The following is a 17,951-nucleotide window of genomic DNA, read 5'->3' as shown; positions in this document are numbered from 1 at the left end:
CAGAGATTTCTAACCATGTTGTGAAAATAGAAGAGACAGACTTTTCACATTATTGCTTTTTACTGCTGTGGTGAGAAGTGCTTCCAGAATCAGAGGGCAGAATCTAACACACAACACAAGTCTTGTTTTGTCTTTCTCTTTTTAAAATTACTTAGATAGTTGCAGGGAATGACTGAAGGAATGCAAATCAATGGACACAAGCTATACTGCGTGTGGCTTAATGTGCCTCTCGGCTCCTTTTTGAGGAGGTGAATGAGGTTTGTGTAAAGAGCAGGCGGAGAAGCCCCTGCTCCCTTTGGGCTCCCCTGGTGCTGCTCAGTGAGTGGGGATGTCGGGGGTCCTTGGGAGCCCAGGAGCTGCTCAGGCTCTGCCCTGGCTGCACCCTGGGAGCTCTTGCCTTGCCCTAACCCTGCCCTGCCCCAGGTGAGCTCAGCAGAGCAGGCAGCAGGGTGAGAGTGTGTCCTGCTGGAGCAGTGGAGGTGACAGTGGGGCACTTGGGTACGGTCTGGGGCTGCTTTGATTTTTTCCTAAAGAGAAAGAGTACTCCCTTTCAAATGGTGGGGTTTTTTTTTCTCAAAAGGATACTGAAATACAGCACTATCTCTGTGTGATCAGCAGCCACAGTAGCTTTGGTACCAAGTTCTGATGAAAAACATATTCCAGTGCAACTGATCCACTACTAGGAATGTGAATCATATCTCTTTCTACCTGTGGTTTTTCATACCATTTCTGGCTCTGCATAGTATTATCTCATTTGACAAATACCCTGAGATTGTATGAAATGAGTGCATTGTGGAATTTGTGGTGCAGCTCTTAGGAAATAAAAAGCATATTTATGGCTTCCCCTTTTGCACGTGTGAAGTCGTGCCTGGGTATGGGCAGGGGCACAGAACGTTGGCACGAGCTTCAAACATGTCAAGGAACTCAGTTAATGGTCAGTTATGTGCCTGGAGAGCTGTGTGTGCACTGCACAGTGGCGGGGTGCAAGGAGGGTGCTGTTGGGGGGCCAGAGTTCCTCTGCCCTCCCCGCTGCTCTGCGCTGGCTCTGCACTGCTCCAGCGCTCCCTGCAGCTGGCTCTGCGCTGGATCTGCACTGCTCCAGTGCTGCCCCTCCTCTGCTCCCTGCAGCTGGCTCTGAGCTGGCTCTGCGCTGCTGCCAGTGCTCCCTGCAGCTGGCTCTGCGCTGGATCTGCACTGCTCCAGTGCTGCCCCTCCTCTGCTCCCTGCAGCTGGCTCTGAGCTGGCTCTGCACTGCTGCCAGTGCTCCCTGCAGCTGGCTCTGCACTGCTGCCAGCGCTCCAGTGCTCCCTGCAGCTGGCTCTGCGCTGGCTCTGCACTGCTCCAGTGCTCCCTGCAGCTGGCTCTGCACTGCTGCCAGCGCTCCCTGCAGCTGGCTCTGCGCTGGCTCTGCACTGCTCCAGCGCTCCCTGCAGCTGGCTCTGCGCTGCTGCCGGCGCTCCAGTGCTGCCCCTCCTCTGCTCCCTGCTGCCTGTCCTGCTCTGGAGGGACTGCTCATCTCCCCACCCCTGTCTCTGCCCTCGTATCTCATGTGGTAATTGTTTCTAACTGTTCAAACATCTTCAAGTTTTAATTTTTCCTGCTTTCACAGTAACTGTAAGAACATTTACAAGCAGAAAACGTACTGCTTAATCACTCAGCTTGGGAGTTTTGAAAGGAAAGAAATCTTGCTGTGGTACAGCTCAGTGCCAGCATTCACCACAGTAACTTGGTCTGTGCAATATTCCTGGGCTGTAAACACAGGTTGTACAAAACACAGGTCAGTGTGTCAGTCAAATGAGAGTCCAGGGTGGAGAGCTTCATCCAGCTAATCTGTTCATCTTACTCTACTATTTTTGTGACAAGGATTATTTTGTGTTATTGTACATGTTTGAAGATCCTAGAAGTAGTTTTGTTACTACAATGTGTAGTGGATGCAAACTTTCAAATGTGAATTAGCCTGCCTGGTTTTCAGTGTTTTCTAACAAAACAGAAGGAGGAGATCTTTGTGGATGACTAGAGCTCTTCAAGGCTCCTTGTAGCTGCCTGAAGGCAGAGGCAAAAATATCTGTGTTTTCAATCTTATGTTTATTAATTTTATATTTATTATTTATTTTATATTTATCCTCCACATGTAGCTGATTTTGCATATCTTGTTATAAAGAATCAGCATTTTGGGGGGTGTTTTTGTTTGTTTTTCTGTTTTAAAAATGATGGTAGTTTAAAATATTTTCTGAGCCAAAGGTCTTATTTAACTTTGTGACCTAGGTGCAATTTAAAGTGAATTATGATATTCTGTGACTTCTTAGATTTTGGCTCACAGTCTTCAGATGCTTTCATTCCCACACCTGCCATCCATTAGGAGACCTCCTTCTGTGATCTTTCATCATTCAGAATATATGATGATTTTCTTAAACACTTGAGCTAATTGGAAGTGACTTGGTTTTAAATATATGGCAGTATTTGTAAATAGCAGACGTTGGGCAGGCTTGAAATAAATACATGCAACTTGGCAGGAGTTGTTAAAAAATGCAAAGCCACTTTGAGATGACATTCAGACATTGAAATGAATTCCCAAAGAGGCTGTGTACACAGGACAGGCCAGGCAGACCCTGTTCCCTGGAGACTTGCTGGGAATCCCAAATGTTCTTCCCAGCAAGAGAGATCTGCTGATGCCAGTCCTTGTCCTTCAGCCTGCCTCCACACTTCAATACAAGGTACGAATGAAGGTGCCAAATCCGGAACCTTTTATGTCATTGGGATGACCTTTAATGAGTCGAGTCTCTTCAGGGGAGGGCAGACTGAGCAGCTCTGTCTGGCCCCAGCCACTTTTGGCTGTGTCAGCTTTTAGGAGAGCAGCTGACAAATCATCCCAGTGCTGTGGTGGCGTAATAGGAGAGACTCACTGGGTTTGAAGCTTCAGCAACTCACGTATGAAACATTATCTGCATAGCTGAAACCTTCTCAGAGCTGTGATATGATCACTTTGGGCTTGGGACTGTGCAAGGAAAACAGCTGTTCTCTATTTTGTTGGTGGTACTTTGACACGTATTTGGGGCAGATCCTAGCAAGTGCAGGCCCTGGCGTGCTTTGCGCTGCTTCCTTTTGGTGTTCCTGTCCTGTGTGCTCTACAGATTTAAAACACGGCATGCACATGGGACACCTTCCCCTTTTGCTTGCACATTTCTTTTCCAGCAGGATGCTGACCAAATGTTCTTCATTCTAAAGCACACTGAGAGCTGCATGAGATGATAAACACTAAGGCTGGGGACGCCAGGGAATGGGAGAGCTTGGGCTGTCTGTAAAATAATCGGCCTCCTTGAGAGAAGGATACTTCCATCAGTAACTCTTGTGCTCTGAATCTAAAGGAAACATGTGCTTCTCTTTCTCTCTCTATCTTGCCCTCCCTCTTTGGACGCTTTAAAAACAAAGTAATTGTTAATAGTTTAAAACAGGTTTTAAGCCAAAATTTTTAAGAGCTGCAAACAGACTTACTGGCAGGCTTTCAGATCTCTCATGGCAATCAAAAGCAGCTGATCCATGTTTTGCAATCTATTTTCAGGCTGCCAGAACTTATGACTCAATTAATAAAACAAATGTGCCTATCAACTACAGCATAACCCTTTTGACCTTAATGAAGTCCTAAATCTTTGGTGAATTTGTTTCAGGATTTGAAATGTACACACAGCTAATATCTGCACTTGTTGCATGGTAGTTTATTGCCTGGCTATGCTGCTGGCGTAGCCCTTGCTAAACTCCTGACCCTTGCCTGCACACACCCTTTCCAGATGACCGACAATTTGGAAAACCTCATCAGACAAAAGGTCACATTTCTGTGCCCTGTTACTTGATATAACTTGTGTCTGACTAATTGGCACGCAGGCCAGGAGCAGCTGCCCCCACCACTGCACAGCAGAAACTCTGGTGGCACAGGGGATTGTCCTGTGTGCAGGAGCAGGGTGGGTGCAGGTCCCATCCCTGTCCTGGCACCCTGGCAGGAGATCTCTGCACCTCTGGAGGGCAGTGGGCTTCATCCCCAGCTCTGCACAGCCTTCGGCAGCAGAGTGACAACAGTGTTTGAGTCACTGTGAGGCTGCTCCTATTAGCGTGCCTGTGATGGGTCTGCCTTTGCAGCCAGGCTCCAAACTGTTTCTTTGCCCAGTGGCGAGATGGGATCTAAGCACAGAGCTAGACCAATGCTGCCTTGTGTTTCTGTAGAGAGCCAGTAGATCTTGACATGGGCATGGCAGGCATTCAGGAAGGGTTTATTGACATTTTAAATGGAGTTTAAAAGGTAGTGACTGGAACATCTCCAAGGTTTGGAGTCATTAGAGAGTTTTTGTTACTTTCTAAAATAGGATTAAAGATTGAGGGGAAGGTAGAGCTCTTGTGAGGGGTCCTGTCAGCCTCCTTTGCTCTTTAGAACCTAATTCTGTCTGTGAATGCCAGAGTGAAGAGTGAGGAGCAGCACTGATGCTCTCTGCTGTGATAAAGGGTGAGGAGCAGCGCTGATGCTCTCTGCTGTGATAAAGGGTGAGGAGCAGCGCTGATGCTCTCTGCTGTAGTGAAGGGTGAGGAGCAGCACTGATGCTCTCTGCTGTGATAAAGGGTGAGGAGCAGCGCTGATGCTCTCTGCTGTAGTGAAGGGTGAGCAGCACTGATGCTCTCTGCTGTATCCCCGGGTCCTGAGGCCTCAGCAGTGCTGAGGAGGAGAGGCTGGAGCTGGCTCTTGAATCCAGACAAGCTTCCATCAGGAGAGGGCTTTGTGCTTGCCCAGCTGCCGCTGTGCCCTGGGCAGGGCAGGGGCTCCCTGGGACAGGCCAGGCACAGAGGACATCTCAAGGGCACCAGGGCTGGGTTTGCTCCACAGCTCTTCACAGGGAGGGCTTCTGTGAACTTCTGGAACAACTTAATAACTGAGTAGTCAATGCCAGCACAGACTATTGAAATCTGAATTGTAGAGTATCCATTCTCTCAAGGACTTTACTAAAGGGAAAGGCATTGCTTCCAGGAGAGCTGAGCAGGCTGGCACAGAAAATTGAGTGTAACAACAGTGCTCTCTGCACTTTGCTTTGTCTCTCTCTGCTTATGGCAAGTGTTCTCCTCACAAATCTTCCACCCTAACTTTTATGCAAATGCATGAAATGGTTCAGCTTGCCAGGGATGCTCACAGCCCTGACAACGTCAGCACGGTCAGGTAACTCACTGAGCTTAGTATATGTATGTATAGTCTTATTGTTTAACCTGTTAGACTGCTTAAAACTACTTTTACAAATATGAATTACCTTTGTTTTCAGATCATAAGAGCATTTTAATAGTCTATTAGAGCGGGGGGAAGGTAATTTAAGGGTCAAAGGGGAGACCTAAATGAGTTTTAATACTGTGACGGAGTTGTTTCATTGTCTTGATTTAAATCTCATTCTTACCTTCATTTTCTGCATGGATGGAGTTGAGAGTACAGCTCTCACAGTTTAAGCAGACCTGGGGAGGTTGGGTGAATTTCACTCAGGTTTAGTCTCCCAGGCTTGCTGAGACCAGCAGTTTTTGACGAGGAAGAAGAGGCCGGGCAGTTTCCTGTGGAAATCTTTCTCCATTGCATTCTTCTGGATGATGACACAGCTCCAGCCTGGAGACCTCGTTTGTGCCCCAGGCAATGGCTCTGTCAGGCACAGGAGGCTTTTCTCCCTTGGTTATCTCTCACTCCCTTCTGGCCAAGTGGGGTGAGCCCCATGGCTCAGCGAGGGGCTGGGTAAGGGCTGAGAAACCCCCAGATATCCCCTTACAAACCCACAAATATTCTGCAAGAGACTTCTCTGGGATTTCCCAGGGCAAAGAGGGGAAGGGCCCCCAAGGGCAGATCCTCTCCTCATCCTCCTCAGCGTCCCCCAGGGCTGTCACAGGGACACAGCCAGAGGTGTCCCAGCTGGCCAGCAGTGCATCCAGGCACCTGCGGGGGTTTCTCTGTGGCAGGAGTTTTGTCTTGTCACTGTTTTGCCTTAAATTGGACAAACAGCATAAGCAGCAGGGATTGCTCAGCACCCCGTAAGGCCAGGAAACAGGTGGCCTATCAGTCTGCAGAATTTGTTTCTTTCTGAGCAAAGTGGAGAAAAATGGAAAACTCTTAAGTTTCAGAATTATCAAACTTTAAAAAAATGATGATGATGATGATTTATTTATTTATTTATTTATTTATTTTACTGAAAGAACAGTCTGATTTTGAGATAGGAAGAGAGGTGTTTAGGAGGCAAAAGAAGGAGATGAACTTACTATTTTACTTCGCTTTTTAGGAAAATGAGAACTATGGTTATCCAGTACATATGTGAGATCATACCAGGACTTACTCTTTGTACAAACCCCACCTCCCGCCTTCTCCTCCTCCTCAGTATATTTTGAATGAGAGAACCAAACTGATAGTAATTTTAATGAGACTGGAGTAGTTTCCAAGACACCAGATTTCTATGTGATTTCTTAAAAAAAAATTGACATACTGTATAATTTGATTTGACTCTATGATGATGTATATTACTTTTTAAAATGAATAATAACATGAAAGCTGAGGCAAAGTTAATTTCTGTGCACACTGGGCACACCACTTTCCTGTGTCTCACCAGTTCCTCCCTGGGCAGGAGGGACTCGAGGGGACACAAAGGGACAGGAGGGGACACGCGGGTGGCAGCAGAGGTGGCTCGAGCGATGCCGCCCTCTCCTGCTGTCCCCTCCTGTCCCTGCCCTGCGGGGACAGCCCTGCCACCTGTGCCCGTCCCTCTGTGGCGCCCCTGCCTTCGGCTTGGCTTGGCTTGGCTTGGCTTGGTGGGGGTTCTTTGGTTTGTTTTGGTTGGAGATTGTTTGTTTGTTTGTTTGTTTGTTTGTTTGGGTTTCTCTTTGATTGCTTTACTTTTAAAGGCAGAATGCCCAAGCAGGATCCTGCCTGCTCCATGGGAGGTGTTGCACAGTTCAGCTCGTCCCAGTCCATCCTTGCTTAGCTCTGAAATGGGAACAATAACCATTATCTTTTCTCTTTTAGCTCCTTAGCAGCTTTGACTGTAAGCCCTTTGGATCTCATAAATAGGTGTACACTACCAAGCACAGGCTGGCAGTTCCAGCTCGGGGCTCCTAACAGTCTGCTAATTAAAATATAAACGTTGTAGTGCAATAGATTGATTGCATTGTCTTAAGCAGTTAAAACCTTGAGATAGCTTAGAGGGAAGGGCTGACGTATAAAATGAAACCATTGCTTTTCAGATACAGTAAGGCCAATGAGTCCTGCCTGTTGTAATGTTCTATAGAGGTCTGTCCAGAAACTCCCTGAGCAAATCACTGCTTCATTTTTACAAGTTATGGTTTCCAGTGATCCTGAACTCTTCTTGAAAGCCGACTTGCTGTAATTTGGGTATTGCAATAATGATCAGATTTGTAGTAATTATCAGTCTGTGGGGCTGTTAATTATAAATTTAAAATGCTATATCACAAATGAAACAACTACTTTTAAAAATCCCCATAACTCTATATTTAAAACAAAAAATAGTCCTCTGCACCATGTATTAAAAAAAAAGTAAAAAGTCAAGCTTGATCCATAAGCTGACAATAGTAAGGAAATTCAGACATGAGCAGGGAAGTGTTCCATATGTTCTCCACTACCTAGGCACAACTGGGTGCCTCTTTAATGATGAGCTGAACGCTCCCTGTTGTGCCTAGGTACTGCAGAACATATGGCGTGTTTTCCCCCTTAACTGTGAATTTCCTTGCTTTTGTCAGTAGGTGTCTTAACTCTGTTGTGTTTTAATATAGTGTTTGTGCCTCTGAGCACAGGCCAAATTTGATCTTAGGCAAATAGGAGGGTGGATACAGCGGTTGATTATCTCATATTCTTCTTGAAACTATATTTCAGTACATAATCTGTATCTATATAAACACACCTTGTAATTGTTAATCAGGACCCTCAGAGTTTAAAAATCATTCCACTCACTGTGCTCCAAACTTAGCATGGATGATAAATGACTGTTTAGTTGCCAATATAGCACAATATTTCAATTTCCTGCCTTCACAGAGGTATTTCAAAGGTTGAACGGAGTTCATACTCACAGTATGTGTTGCCTACAACTCTGTGATCTCTTGCTGGCAAACTTTAACCAAAACCTTTTCAATTAACTCAACGCATTCCTCGTGGAAGTCAGCCAACCCAGAGCTGGACAAACAGAGTTTCAGTGATGCTTTGCAATAACTTTTCCCTGCTCCTGGCTCTGGATAAGCATAGCCAGAGTGAGTTTATTACTTGATAGCAAGTTATGTGATTGATAAAAAGATTAATATAACTTTGCACTAAATTTTGCTTTCTGGCTGTTCTATAATTCCAGTGCAGTTTCCTTCAGTTCTGCTGGAATCCTCGTTTGTGTGGTGTAAACACGGGTAGAGTTTAGCCTACAACCAGCAGAGCAGAAATCCCACTGTCAAAAGCACAGGACCTTGAGGTGTGAGCTCAACCAGCCCGGGTCAGCCTGAGCCCTGGTTCTGCTGCTGCTGCCCTGGGGCTTAGGCTGTGCTGGGACTGCAGGCAGGGAGGGGCACTGAGGAATGCCTGTCCTCGGGAAAAGCTGGGAGAAAAACCCTCCCAAGGCTCAAAACTGCCACTGGAATTGCCCAGGAAGAGCCTTGGAGGAGCATTCTGCACGAATGCCACCGTGGGTCTGTACCCTCCTGAAGCACATCTGTTGTTGACCCCTCCTGGGGACAAGTGCCTGGGCTGGAGGCACCTTTGCCTGAGCTGGTGCATTTTTGTGCTCAACATGTGCTGCAGTGGTAGCCAGGAATATCTGTAAAAGACAGATTGTTCCAGCCACACAGAGCTCCAGATTGTCTTTGGGTAAGTCCTTATTAAACTCATTTGCTTTGATATGAAAATGCCACCCCAAACAGTTCCTCATTCAGACAGTGCCAGTGTCTGAATATTTATCAGTGGAAGATGACATGAGGGGACATGAAGTTGCATGCACTGGTGGAGGACATGCCTTGTCTCCCAAATAAACTGTTCATCATTTTTGCCCTCCTTTAGTGTCATAACCTGGATCTACCACAGCTTATGAAGTCCGAGTCAGGCTGATCTCTTTTGCCTGGGACTGGGCAGGTAAGCTGCAGCTCTCTCTGGAGGGTTACCAGGCAGTCAGGTTTGCTGTCCCCACACCAGCTGGTCTCTGTGCCTTGTGCTGAGGCTTTGTCATTATCCATGAATGCCACGTGGTTCCTTGTCCTTGGGTCCACGTGCCATTTGGACCATGAAACAACAACTGCTTCAACGTGTGTATTAACAACATGCAAGCCCCATGCAGTTATCCCTGTCCCAGCTGACTGGCTCTGTCCTGTCCTGTTAGCTCAGAGGGAACCTTCTCTAGCTGCAGAGAAACAGGGGAGGGGGCTATTTTCTATCTCTCTTCCACTTTCTCTCTATTCCTGCTTCTTTCTCTGTCTTAACTCGATGCCTCTGGCTGCTCTGGTCCATCCCACGCGGGCACAAGGGTGCTCCTGCATCCCTGGCTGGAGGATGTGCCCTGAGCTGGTCTCCAGGACTGTGCAGGGTGAGCTGCCATCCTCTCCCTCGCCGTGGGCCCTCTCTGCAGTGGTCACTTGGTACTCACTCCCTTTTCTGTGTCTTTGAGGCCACGTGCCTTTTGAATGGCAGAAACCACAGAGAATTCTGCCATGTGCTGCAGCTGGGCACACCATGAGTCAGTCCTTTAGTATGTGTAGAAATCAATATTTGACCACAAACACCCCCATGCCCAAGTGGCCCTTGTTTTGCCTATGGAAAGATAATTTGCCTATTTCAGCTGGAGTCTGTGTAAGGCACTCTAATGAGCCGTGGCCACCTCTGGTTTTGTAACTGGGTCGCCAAATGTATTGCATAAAATATATAAAATATATTGGACTTTTATTGTAGCACCACAATTTCTGTTTTCTTTTAAAGAAACTTCTTGTGGAGCTCAAAAAGGGACAAGAAGAGAAATATTTGCTTGTTGCTTTGCAACAGTGCAGCTGGCTCCCAAAGCACTGAGCTGTGTCTTTAAGGCAGTACAGACCCAGTAATCCAGTAAATGCTGTGCTCTCCCGTTGAATAATGCAAAGGATAATTACTTAAAAGACCACACAAATGACTGGAGCTCAGGCAGTGTGTTCTGTGCTGCAGAACAGGTTGGGTGCTGCTGGGACAGGGCTGTGCTGGAGCCCCATGGCAGAGAGCAGGGCTGTGCTGGAGTAGCATGTGAGAGATGGAAAGAGTGTCTCAGTGCAGGAATTTCTCCTTTTTGCATGTGGGCTCACTGTACAATCATACTTTGTGATTAGCACCCAGCTGCACCACACTAGGGAGCAGTTACCTGTTCCAGCTGCCTTCAGGGGTCTCTTGGGTTCCAATTCATTTACATTTTCCACTCCTTTATTTTTTAATCCTTCTGTTTGTCCTAGACTCCACCACCCTGGGCAGTTTGTATCACAGTGGCCTAGATACTGGTTGCAATCCCCTTCTTCACTGTTATTATGTATTGAAGTACCTTGGAAATCCATTTTTCCAGTTACTAATTTTTACTTTCATTAATTATTTTCTCCTTCACACACACCCACACCCACCCCTCCCCTCCCCTCAGCCCAGACCATTTCTCAGTCACCACAATTTGAACTATGTTTTCATGATGCGGAGAACCCTCCTTGGGTTGTGTTCCTTCCCTTCAGATAGGTTTTCACTTCTTTTTGAATTCTACCTGTTTGGCTTAAATAACCTCTTGAACCTTGCTGTTTTCCCATGCTAATTTTATTTTTCTTGCCTTCCGTGTTTCTTTGAAAAGCTGTGCATTCCTTCTGGGACTCTATTATGGTTGCTTAAGTAGCCTCCATGCTGAGTTGAAGGATTTTAATTTCCTCACTTCTGACTTCAGGGCCTTTTTGACTGGCTTCCTCCTTTTTTTTTTTTTTTCTTTTTTTTTTTTTTTTAAATCCCCTTTCTAAAGCTTAATGTCACAGTGCTAGATTTTGTTGCATTCCCTCCCACAAGGACACTGAACTTAATTACACTATGCCCCTTTGTACTTAGTGATTCAGCTAGAGTGGGTTCTTCAACTCGGCATGTCATTTTCACTGGTAAAGGGGCACTTTGTTGGTATTTTTTTTAAGCCAGAAAGGTAACTTTCAACAGTTATCTTGATTTATAATCCAAAAGGAGCAGTTCCTCAAAGAGCTCTGCAGCCCAATGAGTGTTGCCCTCATCCAGTGCACTTCTCCAAAACTGCATTTCCTCATCATGGCCAGGGTTAATTAGGAGAGCTCATTCCACAGGTAGAGATTGGGGGTTTGGTTGGGTAGACAAGACCAAGGACTGGAATTACTGGCAGAGTGACCAAGGAGAAGACTGTCTGTTTCCCAGTTGTCTCTTAGTTTAGAGCTGGTGCAGATCCCTGCCATGGGTGTCCTGCTGTCTGTCTGTCTGTCCTGCGGGAGAGCCGGGGTTCCCACTGTCCCACGCTGCAGGATCGTGTCACGGAGTCCCTCCCCATCCCAGTTGCTGCCACCCTGGCCTCTGTCAGTGCCCGTGGCACAACCAGAGCTGGGCACTGCCCAGGGCAATGGTCCCCAAGGGCTTGGCCTGCACGTCTCAGAGGTGTGGAGAAACCCTCACTGCCCAGCACAGGTGCACGAGTCACCTGCTCCTGCTCTTCCATCCTGCTTCACCAGTGTGCCTCACGGAAACCTCTCGGCTGCTGCTCAGGCTTCTGGGTTTTACCTGCCCTTCCTCCTGTGCCCAGCAAAGTGCCCCCTCTGTTCCTTTTTGGGATGCCCAGGTTCCCCTGGAGTTCAGCTAAATGGCAGGGTGAGGAGGAGTGCTGGTTTGTTTGAGCACTGCTCTGTTTTAGTGAACACCTTTTGTGTTGCTGGGCTGTGTCCCTGGATGTGCCCCCAGAGGGACAACTGCCTGTGCAGGGCTCAATGGAGTTTTTGCCTTCTCCTTCAGGCAGAGATGTTTTTACTGACACGTAGCTGACAGCTTGCCTCTCTGCCTTGTATGCTTGGTTTGCCCGTTTCCTACTTTAAATAACACCCTTGTGCCTTGGCAGGTTTTTTAAATGTTCTGATCTGATTCAGCATCCTCTGTGGAGTAGCCCCGCTTCGTCCTCTGCTTTCCCAGACAAGGGAGAATATTTTGGGCTGTGGTTGAGCACTTTTCACCCCCTTCTCTGCGCCCAGAGCAGGCACCTTGGCTGCTGTCATGGGCAGAACTTCGGTTTCTTTACCTTCAAGGCAAGGAACTGGCAAGGCTCTTTCTGAATAGAAGTTCAGCAAACATTCCTGATGGTGTTTCATGGTGAAGTGCAGGAGGAAGCGTTTTCTGCTTCATTATGATAAACAGGGAATTTTAACTGTCTGGATCCTCGTATTAGCTGGCCACAGTGGCTTCTTCAGTGTGCTGGAATCCTCCTTGGAGTGTGGAGAGGATTGGAGCGTGGGCAGCTGAACACCATGGAAAGGATCCACGGCTAAAGCTCTTTGTGAGGGAATGGCAGATAGAGAACTTGGACAATTTGGGGTTTTTTGTGAATGTTCCTGAGGATGGCTGGCCATCCACTTGATTGCAATCCAGTGAGATCCCATCCCTGTCTAAGCTAGACAGGAAAACTTAATATGCCTGCTTCCTATCAATGCTCCAATTAATTTAATGGAAATTTTTGTGCTTATTCAGGTTGGAAACCATATGGAGTTGTCTCATACATCAGTCAGAAGAAAGAAAGCCAGCAGAAGAAATTTCAGTGTATAAACCCACTTGGAGATCCCACCATAGGTACTTTGGAAGCAATCTCATGCTGCTGAATTACTTCTCTACAACAATATTCTACAACTAATAATTAGCATGAAGGAAATTACTTTAGCAGGTCTTCATGACGTTTTTAAGATTTACTGTCTGGGATGTGAAATATGGTCAAAGTAGCCAGCTTGTAATTTCATTTCAAAGAATCTGCTGCCAAAAAGATAATTTTTCTAGAAATTCAAGTGGGAAAAATGCAAATTTAAGGCATGAATAGTAGGAACAAAAATTTTGTATGTGAATTTTGAAAAAAACATTATTTTGGTAATGCCTTACATTTGCAAGGTAATGATTGTAATAATTTGATATGTAGTAGTGAAGAAGGTTTAAAACTGGAAGACAAATGTTGCTTAAAATCACATTCTGCCCCCATTTTCATGCCAAAATTGTCATCCCAAATTTTCAAGATAATTGCAAATGCTTCCAAAATAGTTCAACACATGAGACATGACTTGCTTTTGGAAGGGAAAAAAATGCACTTAGCAGAGGCAAACCTTTATTTAATTAGCCACAGTGTAAAGTTTCTTGTATTGCTTTGCAGTTACACAGCCGTGAGAGACTGGGGAGTACCTGAAGGGTAACTCCTACTGGGACTAATTCAGTCCAGACAGCTCCAAGTATGTTCATTAAGCTCTGGCTGGCTTTCACACAGGTGGGGAAGGTTAGAAAGCAACAGATAGAGAATGGTCCTGATTGTGTTAAGCATAAAACACCATTTGTTTCACAAGTAAGAAGGGAACCAAATCGGCACGTCCTGGGCAGTACTATCCCGCTGCTAGAAGTCAGCCCTCTTTTTTATTTATTCTTTATTTTCTTGCTACATTTTCAAGCCTCAGTGTAAAGCTGCTAGAATGTAGAAACCCCAAGCTCATAAATCAGGGGGCTGCTGAAAAGATGCCAAGGTTTAAACTGCCATGGGGGCTTTCAGACTTGTAATACGTCAGGAAAAGAGGGAATTTTAAATAAGTGTTATGGTTGGCAAGAGAGAGGGATGGAATAGGGTTTAATTCTAAAGTTTTAAAACAGAGCCAAATAGGCTTGAAAGTCAACTGGTGTAGCAGTTAAAATGCTCTACATTGACTACTGCTTTCACTTCACTTTTGAAGAATTGACAATAAGAGGGGCAAAGTGTGTTGGAATGCACAGTAACCATGTCAAAATATTCAACTTCATTGTTGAATTAGCAAATCTTTAGCGGGTTAAGAAGAAACATTACAAGCAGACGTAAATGGCTGAATGCAGATGTGTCTGAGGGCTACAGAGCCTTGTGGACACTGTGGGCCATGGCAGTGGCCATGTGGGGAAGGAAGAGATTTTCCTCCGTGCTCTGCCTGCAGCAAATTCTGCTTGGCAAAACCATGGGTGGGACCTGGTGTCTGCAGGGCTGCAAACATCTGGTGCCCTGGAACATCAGAATGCAAGAGCAAGATTCTGCAGATCCTGAAGGTGATGGTGCCTCAGCCCTTCAGAAATCACCTCTGGGAAGGGCTTTACTGTGAATCCAGGGACTCAGCCTGTAAGTCCCATTTTTTATAATCTTGGTTGATTGTATATAATCCCCAAACTCTGCTTTAGTGGGACTAAAAGTGCAAGAAGTCAAGTAAACTGTAAATCTCCACTGTCACAGATGTATCAAAACTTTAGTGGTGTTTGATATTTTTGTTAAAATCTCAGGTACTGAAATCACACAGAACTGGAAATTCCCCTTTTTCTTTTTTGGCCTCTGTCTCGCTCCCCCTTTATCATTTTTATTTTGTTTTCTGTGTTTTTAATATAGTTCCATTACTTGAACAGGACTAATTTCCTGACCCATTAGACCAATAATGGTTTTGCCATTCTTTAGCTGTTAAATGCTGACCTAGCCTTGACTTGCTCCAACAAATTGTTCACATTAGGAGCAGGATTTTGGGATGTGAGCCAAAGCTTTTACAGGAGAGAGCAGAGATGAGTGTGGGCCCACCAGAGCATTGGTGGAGGTGGAACAATTGCCATCTGGGCTGGCATGAGTCCCTCTGACACACGGGTGATGCAGCATGGTAGAGAAAAGTCCTGTAGCAAATGTTTGTGGGTTGCTCCATCTTCACTTCCCCGAGGAGAAGCATCACAGATATTCAGTTCACAACTTTGCAAAAGCCTGTGCTCACCTTTCAATAGTTGTCTTGCAACACCAGCACATTCAAAGGCTTGGTTTTTTATGTTTACAATAGAATTTTCTAGACAGTTTAGCTCCCATCCAATGCAGACCCTGAGATTAGCTCAGATGATGCTAAAAACCACCAGGGTGGCAGGTTTGATTCCCATATGGGTCATTCACTTAAGAGTTGGACTTGAGGTGTTTTGTGGGTCCTTTCCAACTCAGGATATTCTGTTGTAAGAACCTGTGGTACGGTGACCCCCAGAGATGCTTTGAATGGTGGTCAGCCTACCTGGAATGTGATTTTTTGTTAGCTCTCTTTAAAACAAGGGCTTTTGTTACTGTTTTAAAACTCAGGATGTTTTGGTTTACAGAACATTTTGACCATATGTGATTCCCTTCACTGGTGTGCACCTGGACATCCTCTACCATTTAAAGGAATCTGCTGAAGTACTCCCAAGGCACTTCACCAAGGTAAGCCCATGAATCCTCCTCTGTAGAGAGGGTGTCTGCTCAGGGTGACTGGGGATGGACCTGCTGAGAGCAGGACTGCTGAGGCAGGACCTGTCCGGGACGTTTGGGTTTGGGCTGTTCTGGGCAGCTGTGAAGAAACGAGACAGCTCAGCAGCTTTGCAGCCACTGCAGAGGGTTCCCAGGGAGAAGGTCTGCACGCACTTTTCCGAAAATTCCCATCTTATACTTGGCTGAAACCAAGGTCCAGATTTCTTTTCCTCCTTGTCCTGCCTGTCCTGGGTGCTTTTATCTAGGATTAAAAGCATGTGAGGCTGGACTGAGAGCTGCTGGTGCTTTTGGACCTCCTGACCTTCCTGTTCAGCTTTATTAGCGGGAACTTCCCTGCACTCCTCATCACCTCCTGTTTTCCAGCCTGGATCCTCGGAGCCGAGGTGAACCAAGTGTCCCCCTGCAGTGACACGAAGCTTTGGGCACATTTGGGATGCAGTCAGGCATCACTTTTACAGAGCCCTGGTGTCTGCAGCCCCCCTTGCTGTGGCACTGTTCACCGTGCCAGGGTGTGGGGCTGGAGGGGGCTGGCCCCAGACTGTTGGCATAGCGACTGAAACGTGGCTGGAAAAATGTCAGCCCTCCAGAAAGCCTGGGCTATGCCACAGAAAGTTCCAGCCAGCTTTGCAGCAGCTTCGGCTTGTAAAACTCCCATTGCATCTCCCAGTCAGGCGATCGTTTTGTGACCTCCAGAGTTTATCACAGAAAGTACAAGACATTAAGTTCATTACCGACTGTAAGGCATTTCAGCAAACAATAATTAGCAGCACTTAAAAGATATTCTGTAGCCTGAAACACTAAATCTGCGGGTATATAACAGCCAGCCGTGGAGCACATGTGTGTGTAACAGTATCAATATTGAAAGCCCCCACTGTGATGAGCCATGGCAAAGCATTTTTAGTCGACATACTTTTGGGATCGCTAATGATTAATTAGTGTGTATCATAATGTAAAGCAAATGTCACCTCTGCTACCTGGGGCTGCTGTCATTCGAGAGGGGAGCTGTTGGCGGCGGCAGAGGCTGAGCAGATCCCAGCCTGCCATCTCGCGGGCACCGCACCGCGCTCCGCTCCGCACCGCGCTCTGCACCGCACAGCCCTGCTGTCCGCTCCGCACCGCGCCCCGCACAGCCCCGCACAGCCCCGCACCCGCTCCGCACCGCGCTCCACACCGTGCCCCGCACAGCTCCGCACAGCCCCGCGCAGCCCTGCTGTCCGCTCCCCGCGCTCTGCACCGCACAGCCCCGCACCCGCTCCGCACAGCCCCGCACCGCCCCGCGCTCCGCTCCCCGCGCTCCGCACAGCCCCGCACCCGCTCCGCACCGTGCCCTGCACAGCCCCGCTCCGCTCCGCACAGCCCCGCACCCGCTCCGCACCGCGCCCCGCACAGCCCCGCACCCGCTCCGCACCGCGCTCCACACCGTGCCCCGCACAGCCCCGCGCAGCCCTGCTGTCCGCTCCCCGCGCTCTGCACCGCACAGCCCCGCACCCGCTCCGCACAGCCCCGCACCGCCCCGCGCTCCGCTCCCCGCGCTCCGCACAGCCCCGCACCCGCTCCGCACCGTGCCCTGCTCAGCCCCGCTCCGCTCCGCACCCGCTCCGCACCGTGCCCCGCTCCGCCCCGCTCCGCTCCGCACCCGCTCCGCACCGTGCCCCGCTCCGCCCCGCTCCGCTCCGCACCCGCTCCGCACCGTGCCCTGCTCAGCCCCGCTCCGCCCCGCTCCGCTCCCCGCGCTCCGCTCCGCCCCCGCAGCGTCCCCGGGCAGCGCCCGCGGCTCCCCGCGCTGCGGAGCGGCCCCGGAGCGGAGAACGCCCCAGCACCGGCAGTTCCGCCCTCCCTCCCTCCCTCGCTCGCCGTCCGGAGCCGGCGCTGGCAGCCGCGGCCGCGCCGGGCGCTGTGGCCGCCCCGAGGTGTCTGACAGCGGCCGAGCCGTGCTCGCAACGCGCCGGACCCGGCGCTCAGAACCGCAGCGTCAGCCGCGATCTCTCCTTAACCGGCCTCGTTACTTGGAGGTGCTGCGGTTGAAGCAGTTCGCGACACTGCCACGGAGCAAAGGCTTTTCACTGGGAAAGTCCACGAATTTCCTCTCTGTGCATGGAAACCACATTGCACATACTCCTGTGTTAATTCACAGCGCTGTGTTTTATCCCACCCCACTCTTTCTTTTCGTTCCTCAAGAGCTGGAAGCTTTCAGTGTAAATTATATAATTTTATAAATATTTGTTGTTCATTTTTAAAAATAGCTCTCTGGGAAATTGTTACTAACTGAGAGAAAACACTGCAGATTTAGTCCCACACTAAGATCTAGAAAAGCAGATTTTTCTGTTTGCAATGAGAGAGTGCCATGGTATATCTCTTTGCAGGCTCAGCCTAAAAGTGTTGGTTTACTGATTTTTACAAAAACCAGAGGTGCCATAGCTGAACTAATAAACATTTTCTATTCAGCATCATTTCATG

General features: G+C 47.9%; 1 long non-coding RNA gene across 1 annotated transcript; it reads left to right on the top strand.

The window, feature by feature from the left end:
- Positions 1 to 9,006: 9,006 nt before the first annotated feature.
- LOC134425944 (uncharacterized) lies at positions 9,007 to 15,446 on the top strand. Its single transcript, XR_010029813.1, has 3 exons — positions 9,007 to 9,118; positions 12,716 to 12,814; positions 15,347 to 15,446. It is a non-coding gene; the product is annotated as an uncharacterized LOC134425944 (long non-coding RNA).
- Positions 15,447 to 17,951: the final 2,505 nt, after the last annotated feature.

The sequence above is a fragment of the Melospiza melodia genome, chromosome 16 (assembly GCF_035770615.1).
Source record: "Melospiza melodia melodia isolate bMelMel2 chromosome 16, bMelMel2.pri, whole genome shotgun sequence".
Lineage (NCBI taxonomy): Eukaryota > Metazoa > Chordata > Aves > Passeriformes > Passerellidae > Melospiza > Melospiza melodia.
The sequence above is the reverse complement of the archived record's forward strand: the minus strand, read 5'-3'. Positions and strand labels throughout refer to the sequence as shown.